Source organism: Arachis hypogaea, chromosome 4 (genome assembly GCF_003086295.3).
Source record: "Arachis hypogaea cultivar Tifrunner chromosome 4, arahy.Tifrunner.gnm2.J5K5, whole genome shotgun sequence".
Lineage (NCBI taxonomy): Eukaryota > Viridiplantae > Streptophyta > Magnoliopsida > Fabales > Fabaceae > Arachis > Arachis hypogaea.
Window position 1 is genome coordinate 89,369,725 of NC_092039.1, and position 15,030 is coordinate 89,384,754.

Sequence of the window (15,030 nt, forward strand, 5' to 3'; positions counted from 1 at the left end):
TTTGGTTATTGGCTTTGACAACTGTTTCATGCATTCCACTGCTTCTTCACAAACAGAATGATAATATTAAGGCCAATTCTCCATGCCTTTAATTTTGGTGTCAAAATTATCGAAGTTGTTTTTTTAGTAAGTTTTAAATATTAAAAAATTATTTATTTTTATATTTTTTAATTTAAATATTAATTTTTATCTTTTTCTAGTAAATTAAACAAGTGTATATAGACACCATAGCATACACCAATATTAATACCATCACAATCATCAGCCTCATGCCATGTGTTCCTACTTTATTTGAGTGCATTAGTTAGTTGCTTACTTGTTACGCAACAGATATTACATGAGTCTAACATTTAATTCCATGAGGACAAAGTCAAATATTCACCGTCTATGTCCATCCATCCCACTCCACCGCTTCCTAATTCCAATTACCATTCGCCGTTGGCCGGCCTAACTTGCGGTTGACCACTGCTCACCCGTCACCCATATAGGTTTGTCAAGAGTCTTTTTTTAAAGGAAAAAAATATAAACTTAAATAAGTTTTTTATTTTTATAAAATATGAATTTATCTATGTGTTATAAAAATACATGTTAAGATTATAAAATAAAAAAAATTTATTAAAAATATAAAAAATTTAAATTTTTAATATTTTCATTTTATATTTATTAAATTAAAATATTTAAAATTTTTTATTAGTAGTAAATTTATCATGGGCCTTAAAAGCACATATTAACTAAATTCATAAAATATTTATTTTTTGTTCTAAAATTTTTATAAAAAAAAAATTTGGCAAAATAAAACTAAAAATTTGTTTATTTAATTTTTTTAATATGTCAATTCCATGAAAACGTGTGAGATTGGCTAATATGATTTATGTTAGTTTCTCACTTATTTTTCGATAGTGTTTGGCAACTACGTTGGAGAGGATAGAAGTGCGTTTGAACTTCTTGAAAGTTTCACTTTCATGTTTGTCAATTTTTATCTTTCTAAACGCAGAAATGATTCTGTCTTTGAACGTACGTTCAGGAGAAGCTAAAATTTGTAACTTCTGCGTTTCACGTTCATGGTTGGTGATCACTCTTGAAAAATTAGATGAAAAATTTATTTCTTTTTTACCTACCATACCCTTCATTTTCTTCTATAAAAAAGATTAGTTCTTTATAATTCTTCCTGTTTCTTCATAATTTGTAGTTGCAACTTTTTTCATCAAAATAGTTCAGATTTGTTTCAATTACCAGCAAATTAAATATTTTAATTTTTTTATTATATTTAATACTCATTTTTATATTTTAATTTTTATATTTTTTATTATATTTTTTATTTATATGATAAATATTTTTATATTATTTGTGTAGTGCTCTTTTATTCATATGACAAATTTGTTGACTTTTTTATGATATTTTTATTATTTTTTGTTTATATAAATTCTTTTTTTCTATTTTTTTCTCCATTATATTTATGTTGTGTATGAATTTTTTTATTTTTTTATTTGATTTTATTCTATTTTTTTGTTCATATGATATATGTTGTTGGTTTTATGAAATTTTTATTATTTTTTATCATTTTTTCTATTCTTTGATGTACTCTATTTTTGTTTTGTATTAATTTTATCTATTTATTCTGACTTTGTAATATTTGTAATTGTAATTATTATATATTAATTTTATTATCAAAATTTTATATAATATAAATTATGATCCTATAAAAAAGGACAAAATAAATAAAAAATTAACCATAAATAATAATAGAGTCATAAATAATAAAAATTTATAGTCTAAAATAATAATAAATTAAAGAGTACTAGAAAAATTATAGAATATTTTCTTTTTGTTTGACATTATAAAATTTATAATACTCTCTTTCATATTTTTTTTATTGTATTTATTTTATTTATAAGATAAATATTTTTTATATTATTTTTGTTAGTTTTCTGATTTTATATGTATATAAAAAAATTATTTAGATGAATGTCTCTTTTAATAATTTTTTATCTAAAAGTGATTTTGAGTAGTATAATTCAAACAATATTTATTTTACTATAATCAATTTTGATATAAAAATTGCCAAATATAAATCACGTTAACCCAAACTTACTTTTCATCAAAATCAATTCTACAAAATTAATTTTATGCAAACTTCCATTTATAAACTGAAATCCAAACACACACTTACTGATTTAATTTGATAACATGGACCATTATTAATAGCATGTATCATACTATAATTTAACTATGTATAATGATACAATGATGAGTCAATCAGTGATATATCGTATGTTGATGAAAATAATAGTATCATATATCATAATATTGTTTATTTGTTTACGTATTTATTTGGTATTATATGTCATAACATAATTTATCCATGTATTATCTGAAATATCATAATTGTACCGATTAGTTCCTATTCTTAAAATTAAATGTGTGAACCAAATTAGTTCTTACACGAGATATTTTTCATTTTTTATAAATTTAAAATTTTAAATATTTTTTAATGTACTAATTAATTTATCTTCTAGTTTTTACATATTATTCAAATATAAGTATATTTATAAATATTTTTAAATTTTTTGTTTTAGTCATATATATCTTTTACAATAATTTAATATTGATAAATTTTATAATATAACTGTTTTATTTTAATAAAAAAATTATATTTGATTAAAAATATTTTTTTAGTCTAAAAAATATATACCTCATAGGAACTGAAAATTTATTTAAACCTTATTTTTTATCTTAATAAAAAATAATAAAATAAAAACAATAATTTTTGTTCTAATTTCAATAAAATTAGAAAATTTAGCTACAAGTATAATGCATAACTACATATCGAGACATAAAACAATTATAGTTTTCAAAATAAATTTATTGAAAATTTAAATAAGATAGCTAATTTTATTTAAATTATTGAAAATTTAGCTAAGCTTTTAAATTATTAAAGTTTGACATTAGATTAAAATTGTTCTTTTTATTTTTTTTTTAAGTTACAAAAAAATAAAGTTTAAATCAGTTTTTAATTTTTATGAAATGTGTTTTTGGACTAAAATATTATTTTCGTAATTGATCATATAATTATTTCATTAAAATAAAAAACTTATATATTATAAAATTTATTAATATTTAATTATCTTAAAAGAAATTTGTATGATTAAAACTATAAACTTAAAAATATTTATAAAAATACTTGTATTTAAACAAGTGAGTAAATAAAAAATAATTATATTTAAAAAATATTAAAAATTTTAAATTTAAAAATAAAAGAATTGGTACAAATTTAATTTGGTTCACGCTATTTAATAATTATACTAAAATGAGACACTTTATTACTGTAAAGTTTAAGACCAATTTAATACACTTACAATGATGATATGTCAAATGACATGTGGACAAATTATAATATAACATATCACACTAAACTAATATGTGGATAATTATTATTGTAATATAATATATAAAAAGCTATTACTCCCATGAGCATGCCACATGTTATTGATTCATTTATCATCACATTATTACATGTATTTAAATTATAATGTGACATATGTATTAATAGTTTATGTCATCAAGGCACATAAGAAAATCGTTAATGAAAAATGCGTCGAGGAGCAACGCAAATCACAACAACCAAATTCAAAGATATTTTTATGCAATTAAAGTTTCGAAAATAATTTTAATGCAGGAGACAATTTTAATAACTACTTTAGAGCTTTAGTCTTTAATTTGATATATTAGTATTTAATGGAATAAAGTAACAACCAACCATTAAAGTAGACAAGTTTTAAGTTTATTAAACTAATACTAAAACTATAAAAAGTTATAGGGATCAAATTAAAAAGTAAAAAATTTTATTAAGACTAAAAATTTATTTATATAAAAATAGAGTTTCGCAAAATAAGTTCACTAATTAAACAACACATTTGAAAAAGATATTTTCAGAAATAATATTCTTAAGATCTTATCCTAGCATAAAATCCTAGCACATATCACGATTTAGTATGTGTAAAGGAATGCTGAAACCCAAGGCATTCCCATGATTTAGGATAAAGGAAATATGATAAAATCATATTATAAAGGCACGACTTAGCATTTGATTCCAAGAAAGAAAACAACCACAAGCACGAGAAAAGAAATGAAAACAAAGTGATGAATTATATAGATCAATTGTACTGGTTAAATGGTATTGTTCATGTAGCGGAATTCATAAACCAAGAGGTTGGTCGAGTAAATAATGTTGTTACATTCATTAGATTTATAGAACATATTATACTACGTTGATAATGGTGCTTTTGGCTTAAGGATATGTTAGATTATTAGTATAGTATATATGATTGGTTGAGATTATAGCATAGGTTGAGAGATATATAATTGTAACCAACATAAATTGTGTGAATACACACATGCAAAATTCATGTAAATAGACTAATGTGAATACACTATTTAAATATTTCATAGATGTAAAAACTTTAAATGTAAAATTTAAAATTTTTTTTCTGTAGCCTACTAGTTGTTGGTGGTAGAAAATTCTTTTATATGATCACATCATCTGTTACCTTTAGACAGCACGATTATACCATGTCATTGGCCTTCATGAGCATTAATTTGAGCTCAACGAGGCTTCTACTAGTGCATTCATTAAATGATGGCTTATAAAGATGCATACTTTTCACATGGCACGTAGAGATAGTCACATTACAGGAGGTTGCATATTAGTTTAGTCTTCTAATATATGGTAACTGGTATGAATAAGGCTGTGGGTGATTGCATTTCAAACTTTCAATAGTTGTTGTATGGCAGAAAGCCAGCATGGATTTGTTTCCATGAGTTATTATTTGCTGAACTTCCTCCTGACATGTATATCAATAAGTATATTATTATTCATTTTTTTAATTTTTAGCGAGGATTATATTGTCAAGATTCTATGAAGCTAGCTACCAAAAAGTAGAGAATAGCAAGAAAAGAAGAATGAACGATTCACAAAACTAAAATTGAAAGAATACATGGACTTCTCAAAACTTAGAAACAAAGCAAGATTACTTTATATATATAGTACTGAATCATAACAGAAAAAGAAAGTCTAGAGACCAGCAGATATTATGGATTTTAGCTATCAATGATATTTGTAATGGTATGAGATTACATCTAATAGTATAAAATCGTTCAATTTCTCTATGATGGTTAAGTGTTGGCCAGAATTTAATAAAAGTGCTGCCTCCTAGCACTCCTCCTAACTACATCAATATCCTCAACAACCCCCTTTAAACTTAGCACTGAGTTTGCGTCGAAGCCTTCAAAAGTGGAGGACGAAAGCGATTTAGTCAGGATAATGTCAGCCAGTTGTTCTATCCCCAGAATATGAACTACATGCAGCCTATTGCCATTGACTGATTCACGAACGAATTGTAAGTCAAGTTGAAAGTGTTTGTTCTTGTCATGGAGGACAGGATTCGCAGTGAGTATTACTGTGCTCATGTTATCACAGAAAATAGTTAGACTGTTTGAAGATTCACTTGCAATTCTTCCAAGTCTGAGGCCAAGTCAGCATCAGAAAAACCATACAAACACAAGTCTGAGCTTTGTAGGTAACGAAGCAACCTCTTTACTGCCTTCCAATGGGACACAAGTGGCTTATATACTGACTGACTTTGCTAACAGCAAAGGACTGATAAAGTCTTGTAATAGTCACATATTGGAGGCTCTCAACAACCGATCTGTAGGGCTTCGAGTCTTTAAAATCTTCCGATCCTGCAGATGTCAATTGTAAAGAAGAGATCATTGGGGTTGGTTCCTAATTTTGATAATAGATAACTAATCTATTTGGTTTGAGATAAGTGTAGTTGACCAGTAATAGTTTTCTGAATTTCTACACCTAAGAAATAATTAAGATCACCTAAAGTTTTGAGTTGGGGGAAGAAGACTATGCTGCAGTATTTGTTGATGGTGGATGTAGCAAAAGTGGATGAGTCGACCATGGATTATATACCTAAAGCTCTTGATACCATGTCAAGATTCTATGAAGCTAGCTACTGAAAGTAGAGAACACCAAAAAAAAAGAATGAATGATTTACAAAACTAAAACTGAAAAAATACATTGACTTCTCAAAACCTAGAAACAAGGCAAGGTTGCCTTATATATATAGTATTGAACCATAACAAAAAACTAACAAACTAATCTCCACTCGTTACTACTACCTAATGATCGATGTTTCTCAGTTACTCTTTTAGCACTAATTACATCACTATCCTCAACAAGGATATTGTGAAAATTTATGCCCGAACATATACCACAATTTAATGAGGTGTGATATCGACTTCACAGGGCTCTTGACATAGACTTTCTTATGTCAAATGATAGTAGAGGAAGAGATTGTTGATTCCTCAGGTCTCTTGCCATTTGGCATGGGTATTGGGAGCACAAAATTTCTGGGGCACCTAGGGGAACCACCTGATAAGGTGCATGCAATCAGGGACGGATCCACTCATGTGGGTGTGGGGGCAAGCGTCTCCACTACAATTTGGAATTTTATTGAGTAGTATATAATAATAATATTTATTTATCCCCACTAAATTATTAAATTTAACCCCACAATAATTTTTTATTCAACTTTTGACATTGATAGCCAATTTGAGAACTTCATATTAAATGTCCATTATAATGATCAATTTTCAAATCTAAATAAGATTGGTGTTCTTTCTTAAAAATCGACTCGAAAGAATATTATCTATTCATTTATGTTTCTTCTTTTAAAATTAGCTTTAGTTTTTTTCATAATAACACTACAAGAGACGCGAAACTTAGCAGCCAAAGATTGTCGGCTGTTGTCCCAAACCGCTGCAGCTTCATTGAATTGATGCGGTTCCTGGTGTGTAATTAAGCCCCGCTCCAATTGTTCTGACCTGAGGCGGTTTTAGGCATTCACCGCATCAAATAAAAGTGAAAGGTGAAAATAGCAGAGCACAACCCCCAACCCCTTACCCTTTTCTTCTCTCCCCCTCCATCCTTTGTGTTAGTCTAAAAAATTAATTAGGGCTTCATTGATGGAACACAATCAAGTATCAACCAACACCGTAGCACACACACTCTCTTCCTCTCCAAATGCTTGTTCTCTTGCCCCAAATACCACTTTTAGGTTTTTAGTGAAGAGAAATAGCGAACAGGGAAGGGAGTGACCGCAGCGACGGATAAAGGGCACATGCCCGGCTGAAGAAATCGGTTGTGACTCCGTGAACGACAAGCGGCGGCCGTGGTAATCGGAGGTGGCAGATCCTCTCCTTAGTTCCCTTGGTCTGTACTCTCCGTCTCTCCTGTACATTTTTCTTTTTTTTCGGTATTAAAAAGATAAGTAAAGAAGCTGTTGTTGTACTTAGTTTTAGGGTTTTGGATTATTAGAATTGTGCTGATCTTTGCAATGAAATGGTAAAGCTGATCCTAGACTTGATGAAGTGAAGATGATGATTTGTGTGTGAGTTGAAACTAATTAATTAATTATGGGTAAATGGTTAGAGTTTGTTCCATAATGTGTCATCATATTTGATTAAATGCTTCCATTTTGCTTCATTTTGATATGATCACTTGATTTGGTTTGATTCACCTATTCATTACCAGTTTGAGCTGAATTATTATTATTATTATTATTATTATTATTATTATTATTATTATTATTATTATTATTGAATATCTTTGAAGATGACATAGATACCAAGAAACTTATCTTCTGATTAGGAGCCTCAACATTTTGATTCATCTTCTTGGTTTGGAACATTTATATGTATCAATTCACCCATATCACCTCAAAGGAAACTTTACTCTGTTCTGTACTTGATAAAATATAAACTTATAAGGGACCTTCTTGGGTTAGGGATTAGGGATACTGACAAGGATGATTAGGACAATTGCCAATTTCATGCAGTAATATTCCCAGATTGAGAAGTTTCCTTAGTTTTCAAAAAAAACAAGTAACTTTGAGAATAGCAAATTTTAAAAACATAGAATATTGCTGCAGCTCATTCAAAACTAAATGTAATAAAGAAATGCTTTGGATAGTTATGTTTTTAATTGATGCATCAGTATGAAGTTTAAAAGAATGAAAATTCTTCCCAAACATATTTTTATGTGCTTGTCAAGCATAAGTTCAAAGTTGATTATTGTTCTTTAGGGTATTCCATTCTCAAACTGAGTACTAGAATATATGAGACTTTTTTGGTGTGTGTTTCAAGGTTTGGAATTTTAACACAAGAAATTAGAGTCAAGGATGTCTATTCGTATAAAGGTTGTGGTAGATAAATTTGTTCAAGAGTTGAAAGAAACATTAGATGCTGATATTCAAGATAGGATCATGAAGGAGAGAGAGATGCAAAGTTATATTGAAGAGCGTGAGGGTGAAGTAGCGAAGCGTGAAGCTGCATGGAAGGCTGAACTTTCTCGTCGTGATGTATCCATTTCTCTAAAATTTATAATGTTTGTAGTGGGTTTTGCTATAAATCACTCTCATGATTAATCATATATCCTTGTATGATCATATGGATATATTTAAAATGTTAAAGGAATTAGAGAAAGGAGAAAGCAGTAGCAATCTAGCAATGCTAGTGTCACTTGACTTTTGATGATTATCCAATGTTTTGATGGATAACCTAATTTTTGTTTAGATGGATGCTTTGAATTTGGATACCACTAAGTATCCCTTTATCCTGTAGTCATGCATGACCATTGACCGAGAAATGATTGTATGAATTCCAATTCTGATGTCTAGATGAACGCTTGACAAAGTGAGATGTAGTAGTTTAATTTAAAGTTGATGGTATTGAAGATTTGATATAAGTGAAATTTTAATGAACTTTCCTAAAACCATAGAGACAAAGTAATAGGCTTTTAGGTACACTAGGCATTATACACAGCAAATTATTTGACTAATCAGTTAGAATTGGCAAGTATCACTGAAACAGTGACTTCATGGTTGGTTTATAAGATGCTTAGCTGCTGCAACTTTCTGCAAAATTAGTTCTCCTTAGACTAGTACATTATACTTTTGAGACGCATATAGTTAGGACAACCTTTATCTAATATTTTTGTTGATATCATGTTTCACACGTTCAAAGGTACTACTTTTCATTGTTCTGTAATGATCTGGGGCATTTTGTGAGTCACCAGCATTTTGACAGAAAAAAAGATGGAAATTGACTGAAGAAACTTTTTGGCATTATAACAATATTTTCTTTTATGATACTGCTGGTTTACAAAAATTTACACCGTTACTTTTTTGTTTCAGGCAGAGATTGTGCGTCAAGAGGCAAGGTTGAAGATGGAAAGAGACAACCTTGAGAAAGAAAAAAGTGTCTTAATGGGAACTGCCTCAAATCAAGATAACCAAGATGGAGCTCTTGAAATTACAGTGAGCGGCGAAAAGTACAGATGCCTTAGATTCGCCAAGGCAAAGAAATGATGCTTGATGCTCTCTGCTTAGCAGAACAGAATGGGAAAAAAGTACGTTTTTCACTCCTCACCTCTAAAAGAGAGGGTTAGTCCAGCTAAGAGATTAACATGCAATTTCATGTCAAGTTGTGATTTATTTATTCATTATTCATTGCTCAATTTGGAAAGTCATTGGTGTTCATTGCTCAATTTGAAAAGTCATTGGTTGGTCCATATTTTTTCATCTGTAAATTTTTAGTATTACAGTTTCACACTGATGAGTTGGTACTTTTTGTAGTGAAAATATATGATTTCAGTTACATTAAGGACAACTTTGCCAAATTAAATACAAAGTTTTTATTTTTATCCGGACAATTGTTACGACTTCTGCATTAAAAATATGTAGCTTATGTTTTCTTAATCTTACATAGAATTGAACATAATTTAAATAATCGTATACTTTCCACTTGATTTTATTGTGAAGCAGCACGTTTTTAAAATATGCAACAAGAATTTTTATCAGATAGTAGGAGTATTTGCTCTATTCTACATTAAATTAAGATTAAGAATGTGTCCGAATGGTGGAGTATCCTGTCAGTTCTAACATAAATTGATATTTATTTTATATGCATTATTAATGTAGAGGATTTTGTTTTTTATAGTTTAGTTACTTGTTCATGTAGCCCATTGTTAATTTTATGATGGATATGAGAATATTAAGTAATGATTAGCCTTTGCATCTTATGTGAATGGTCCCAATTGAACCTTCTTTACAAGTCTCATTCTTTCTAATTGATAAATGTTGTTTTTCTCTTGGGAAGTTCATTATGACGAGTATTTAGAGTCAATGTGATATCAAACTCTGTTTGTTACTGTTGGTTAAGCTTCTATTTTGTAATCTTAGTTACTCTATTCTTGAAAAATCTGCACTGAGCATGTACAATGGATGATTTGCAGGAGAGGTTGAAGAAAGAGAAGAAGAAGAAAGAACACAAAAAGAAAGAAAGCCCATTTAACTATATGAAATGCAGGAACTTAACTCTAGTAGACAGAGGCTGAGTCTTGAAAATTATTGGTACACATAACAGCTACTTTTCATTTTCTCTGTTACGTTTTGTTGATTGAGAGTTGAATTTATTTTCATCTAGCTAAGGGAAATTCAGCTTGAACTAGAAGGCAAAAATGGAATTCTAAAAGCTATGAAATTAGAATTGACGGTTAGTTTAGCTCATAGTCACTGTCCTAGTTGATGAATTAGCAAGTGAGCAAGTACAAAAGGCTTAATTATGTTTTTTACTGTCAAATATTTCTATGCTAGGCAAAAGAGAAAACAGAAAAGTTGCATGAAAGTATTGGAAATGAGGTAAAGTAAAAAATCTCCCGTTGACTTTTTCTGCTGATTTATCTGTTCTTCTAACTCACTGTGACTTTTTCCCTTTTCATAACTACATTTAGGTTGCAGCAGCTCAGAGTAAAACATTTAATTCGGCTATGTTCTCATTTGATTTAATCAATTCCTTATTTATATTGTTTCATGCAGCTTTAGGACCAACTAACTCTAAACAAGTTAATGCCAAAAAGAATGTGGATGGAAGACAAATGAATTAGTACCATGTCTAGATCAATGTGCGATTTGTCTAGAAAAGAAGTGCATGGTTGTTGTAGAAGATATTCTCCTCTTATATTGAACGACAAATAAAACATTATTCTGTAAACAAAATAGATTATACTAAAGAAGAATGGTCTAAATTATTGTAAGCAGTCAGTTTTTTTATAAGCTTATGTATGAAATTGCGGCGGTTCAAAACCGTCGCATTTTTTTCAAAAAAACCCCACATAAATTTGCAGCGGTTTTATAACCGCCCGCAAATTTTTTTTAAAATCCACTGAGCAAATAGCGGCGGTTTTGCAACCGCCACAAAATCAATTATCTAACTTGTAGCGGTTGTGCCAGCGGTTTGTTGGAACCGCCGCAAAATCAAATCTCCACCCCCTAACAGACGACGCTTATGGAATATCATCACTAATTGAATGAGTTTTTTTAACTATGAATATCATCAAGAGATAATTGTATGAAAGTTAAATTTTAAATGATTGTTTAACGACAAATACAAAAAAGACATTTTAATTATATTGTCAAGGTTTTAAAATATGAAATATAAAAAATTAAATTTTAAATTATATGTTATTATTTAAATTATTATTTTAATATTTTAATTTGTAATTAAATATTTAAAACTTAATCATATTTTACAATAACAAAATATAATTATAACAACAATTATGCTATATATACATAAAATAATAACTTGTACAGAATAAATCTTAAAATATAAATTTTGAAATATAAAATATATATTAAAAATAAGTTAAATGATATATATATATATATACACACAAATTTATAGTAAACTATTTGATAATTAATTTTTTATGTAAACGTAATATTTGTATTATAAAAATTATTATAATATTATATATATTTTGCCCCCACTATCAGAATTTTCTAGATCTGTCACTGTATACAATAGATGTTTTGCTTATTATCAGTGGTTGATATATTTTGTGTTTTTCCATTTAGTTTCATGTTTTGGGCTTTTCAGTAATCTTAAGTATTTTGTGGTTTCTTAATTGGGTGCTACTCAAGATAAAGACATCAAAACGTATTTTTTTAAATATTTTTTAATAATTAAAATTTAATACATATAATCGATTAAACTGTATGTTATTTTTGTCAAAATTAGTCCAGATAAATTAATTTGACCAAAAAAATAGTTAATTAAATTTTGAACGGTCTAAATTAATATTATTTTTTATAAAAGATAACTACAATACCCTTATTTTAAAAAATGATTAAAATATTCTTATTATATATATATATCGAAAATTCTAAATTTTAACCCTATGACAATAGAGGAGTAAAGGGCTATAATTTAGGATTATTAAAATTAATATATATAATAGGAGTATTTTAGTCATTTTTTATAATAAGGATATTATAATAATTTTTTATGAAAAATAATATTAATTTAGACTAGTTTAAAATTTGATTCATTATTTTTTTGTCAAATTAATTTATCTGACCTAATTATAACAAAAATAATACTGTCTAATCGATTATATATATTAAATTTTAATTATTAAAAATATTTAAAAAAAACATTTTAAATGTCTTTATCTAAATGACTCTTTAATTTGTTTTGTGCTTTACAATTACTTTTACGTATTTAGTTATGTCACTTATGTGGTCCATGTTAAATATTCGTGACTAGTCATTTGATAAAACACGAAGTACACATAACAGTAATTCCAACTAGAAATCGCCAATAATAATTCTAATTAGAAAACAAGAAGTACATATAAAAGTAACAACAGCATAACGACTCTAAGCATTACTCTTCGAATCCGATCCAAATGCGTCGCCACGCTAAGGACAAGTCTTCTGAACATGTTATTGGTTACTAAATTGCTGAGCTTATATATAACATGGTCATTCATATATACAACCCAAAGATGTTAAATAATCAACTACATTTTTTTAACTAATACCTTGCCGAATACATGTGAGGAAAGAGAACACGAAAATGTGTAATAGTAAGATTATTGGTATTTTTTTTCTTTTAATAAATTCGAGTATAAATGTAACCAACCTGTTACAACACAACATAAAATGCACAAGAAATCCATGACGACAAGCCGAACTATCTAATTGGGCAATTGGTATTTCAAATCTTTAAATTCTTACATAAACATCAAACCTAACGTAACTCACTCACTCACCTAATTGATTAGACAGTGATGTCCAACTCCAATTATATCCACACACTACCACAAAAACGGAAGATAGCGGCACACAATTAGCAGCTGTTTTGACAATAGTTGCTATCCGATGGATTTTTAGCAGTTTTAATAGTAAACACGGCAAGAGCAGCTATTTGATTTGATTTTGCCACAAATTTTTAAAAAAACGCTGCTAACCTAATTTTTTTTTACGATATTTTAATTTCCCTTTCCCAAAAACACAACACTCGGCACTCAGCAGCTTCAACAAATAAAAAAGAAAGAAAGAAATGTTAAGAGAAGATAGGGAAAAACGGAGAAGGAGTGGAAAGGGAGGAAGGAGCCGGGTCGGTGCTGCTGAGTTCGCCGCCGCCGTCGCGTTGCCGTGCCGTCGAAAAGCCATAACCGCAAGAGAAAGAACTGCGAAGAGAGAGGGAGACCGCATCAGCTCACCGCGAAACTAGCGCCGTCGTCGTCCTCATCGCGGGTCTACACCGTCGCGTCTTGCCACCGCCGCCACTACTAAGCTTGCCGTCGTCGCCATTGAAGCCGAAGAGAGAGAGTGTGTTCGTGAAGAGAGGGAGAGCGCGCGCTCACGAAGGAGAAGAACGACGAAAAGGGAAGGAGAAGCAGAAGACGATGAACCCAGGGGAGAAGGAGGAGGTCTGTTCTCACACCGTCCTGCTCTGTCGTCGCGGTTGCCGTCGATTGGGGTCAAGGCCGTCGCCGTCGCACCTTGTTCCAGTCGCCATTAGGGTTTTTTGCTGCTGCCATTGATAGCGCCGCCGCTGGGAGGAGCCGAAAGGGGAGAGGAGGTCGCCGTCAAACACGCTGCCACTAGTTACAACCGTTGCCGAAACCGAGACAGATTCATTGGTAACTCTGCTTCTTCCTTAGTTGTTGACCTCAAGATAAATGGTTCATTAGTTGTTTCCGTGCTGAAAATATATTCCTGCATTCTATTAGAAATAATTGTCCAATTTGAATTGTCCAATTCTAAACTCATCATCAACTGAGTACAGGTTATTAGCTCCACCAGATTCTATTTTTTATTTTCCCTTTTTTCTTTTCAAGTTCCTTAAAAAAGGCTCAAACTTTACATGACCCAGATGAGTTTTGATATGCCAAAGTTGATTTTTTTTTCAGAGCGGAATCAGAGAGAACAAAAGGGAAGAAACATTGGAAGATTGAAATGAATAGGCATAAGAGCAAATGAGTGGTGGGTATGCTGACATGAAGCAGAAAACTAAAGACAAACTGCTCTATGTGCAGTGTTGTAGTGTTGTTGTGTTGTGTGTTCTGAAGCTCAAAAGTGGAAGGCCAGAAGATTCTGCATTGCTTTGCATTAGCGCGGCTCTCTTTTCTGAATCCCTCTTGCACTGCAAGCTCATCATCCGCCACAGCCTCATTGTGCCCTTCTTGAATCCCTCTACGCAGTTTGTAGCTGCCATCATCCTCCGTGCAGTTCCCACATGCTAGCTCACGGTACCATATCCTTCACTCTGTTTTCTGTTCCCAGAATCTTAGATATAGCATAAACTTGTTATCTTGTGCATTTTGTTGTTTTTATGGAATATGCACACAAACTGTTTGATAGTTTTCCTCAGTGAAAAACGGAGGAGCTCAACCTTTTATTTTCATGGATTTAATAAGGAGTTGCGTGATTCTTTCTCTTTCGAAGTTTTAGTTTGATTGTTCTATTTTATTTGAAATTAGTATATGTTAAAGGGTACCATTGATGGTGTAGTTATGAGTTTATCAAAAGATTGATTATGCTTGGTTTATTCATTATTATGCTTAATGCAATATTTTATGAATGATATGAAGGAGTATTATGGGAGTGGAGA

At 29.9% G+C, this 15,030-nt stretch overlaps 2 long non-coding RNA genes across 2 annotated transcripts; both read left to right on the top strand.

The window, feature by feature from the left end:
- The first annotated feature begins 6,805 nt into the window (after positions 1 to 6,805).
- On the top strand, positions 6,806 to 10,504 carry LOC112794329 (uncharacterized). Its single transcript, XR_011880762.1, has 3 exons — positions 6,806 to 7,279; positions 9,261 to 9,475; positions 10,361 to 10,504. It is a non-coding gene; the product is annotated as an uncharacterized lncRNA (long non-coding RNA).
- A 194-nt stretch (positions 10,505 to 10,698) lies between these two features.
- On the top strand, positions 10,699 to 11,161 carry LOC140184323 (uncharacterized). Its single transcript, XR_011880763.1, has 2 exons — positions 10,699 to 10,766; positions 10,944 to 11,161. It is a non-coding gene; the product is annotated as an uncharacterized lncRNA (long non-coding RNA).
- Positions 11,162 to 15,030: the final 3,869 nt, after the last annotated feature.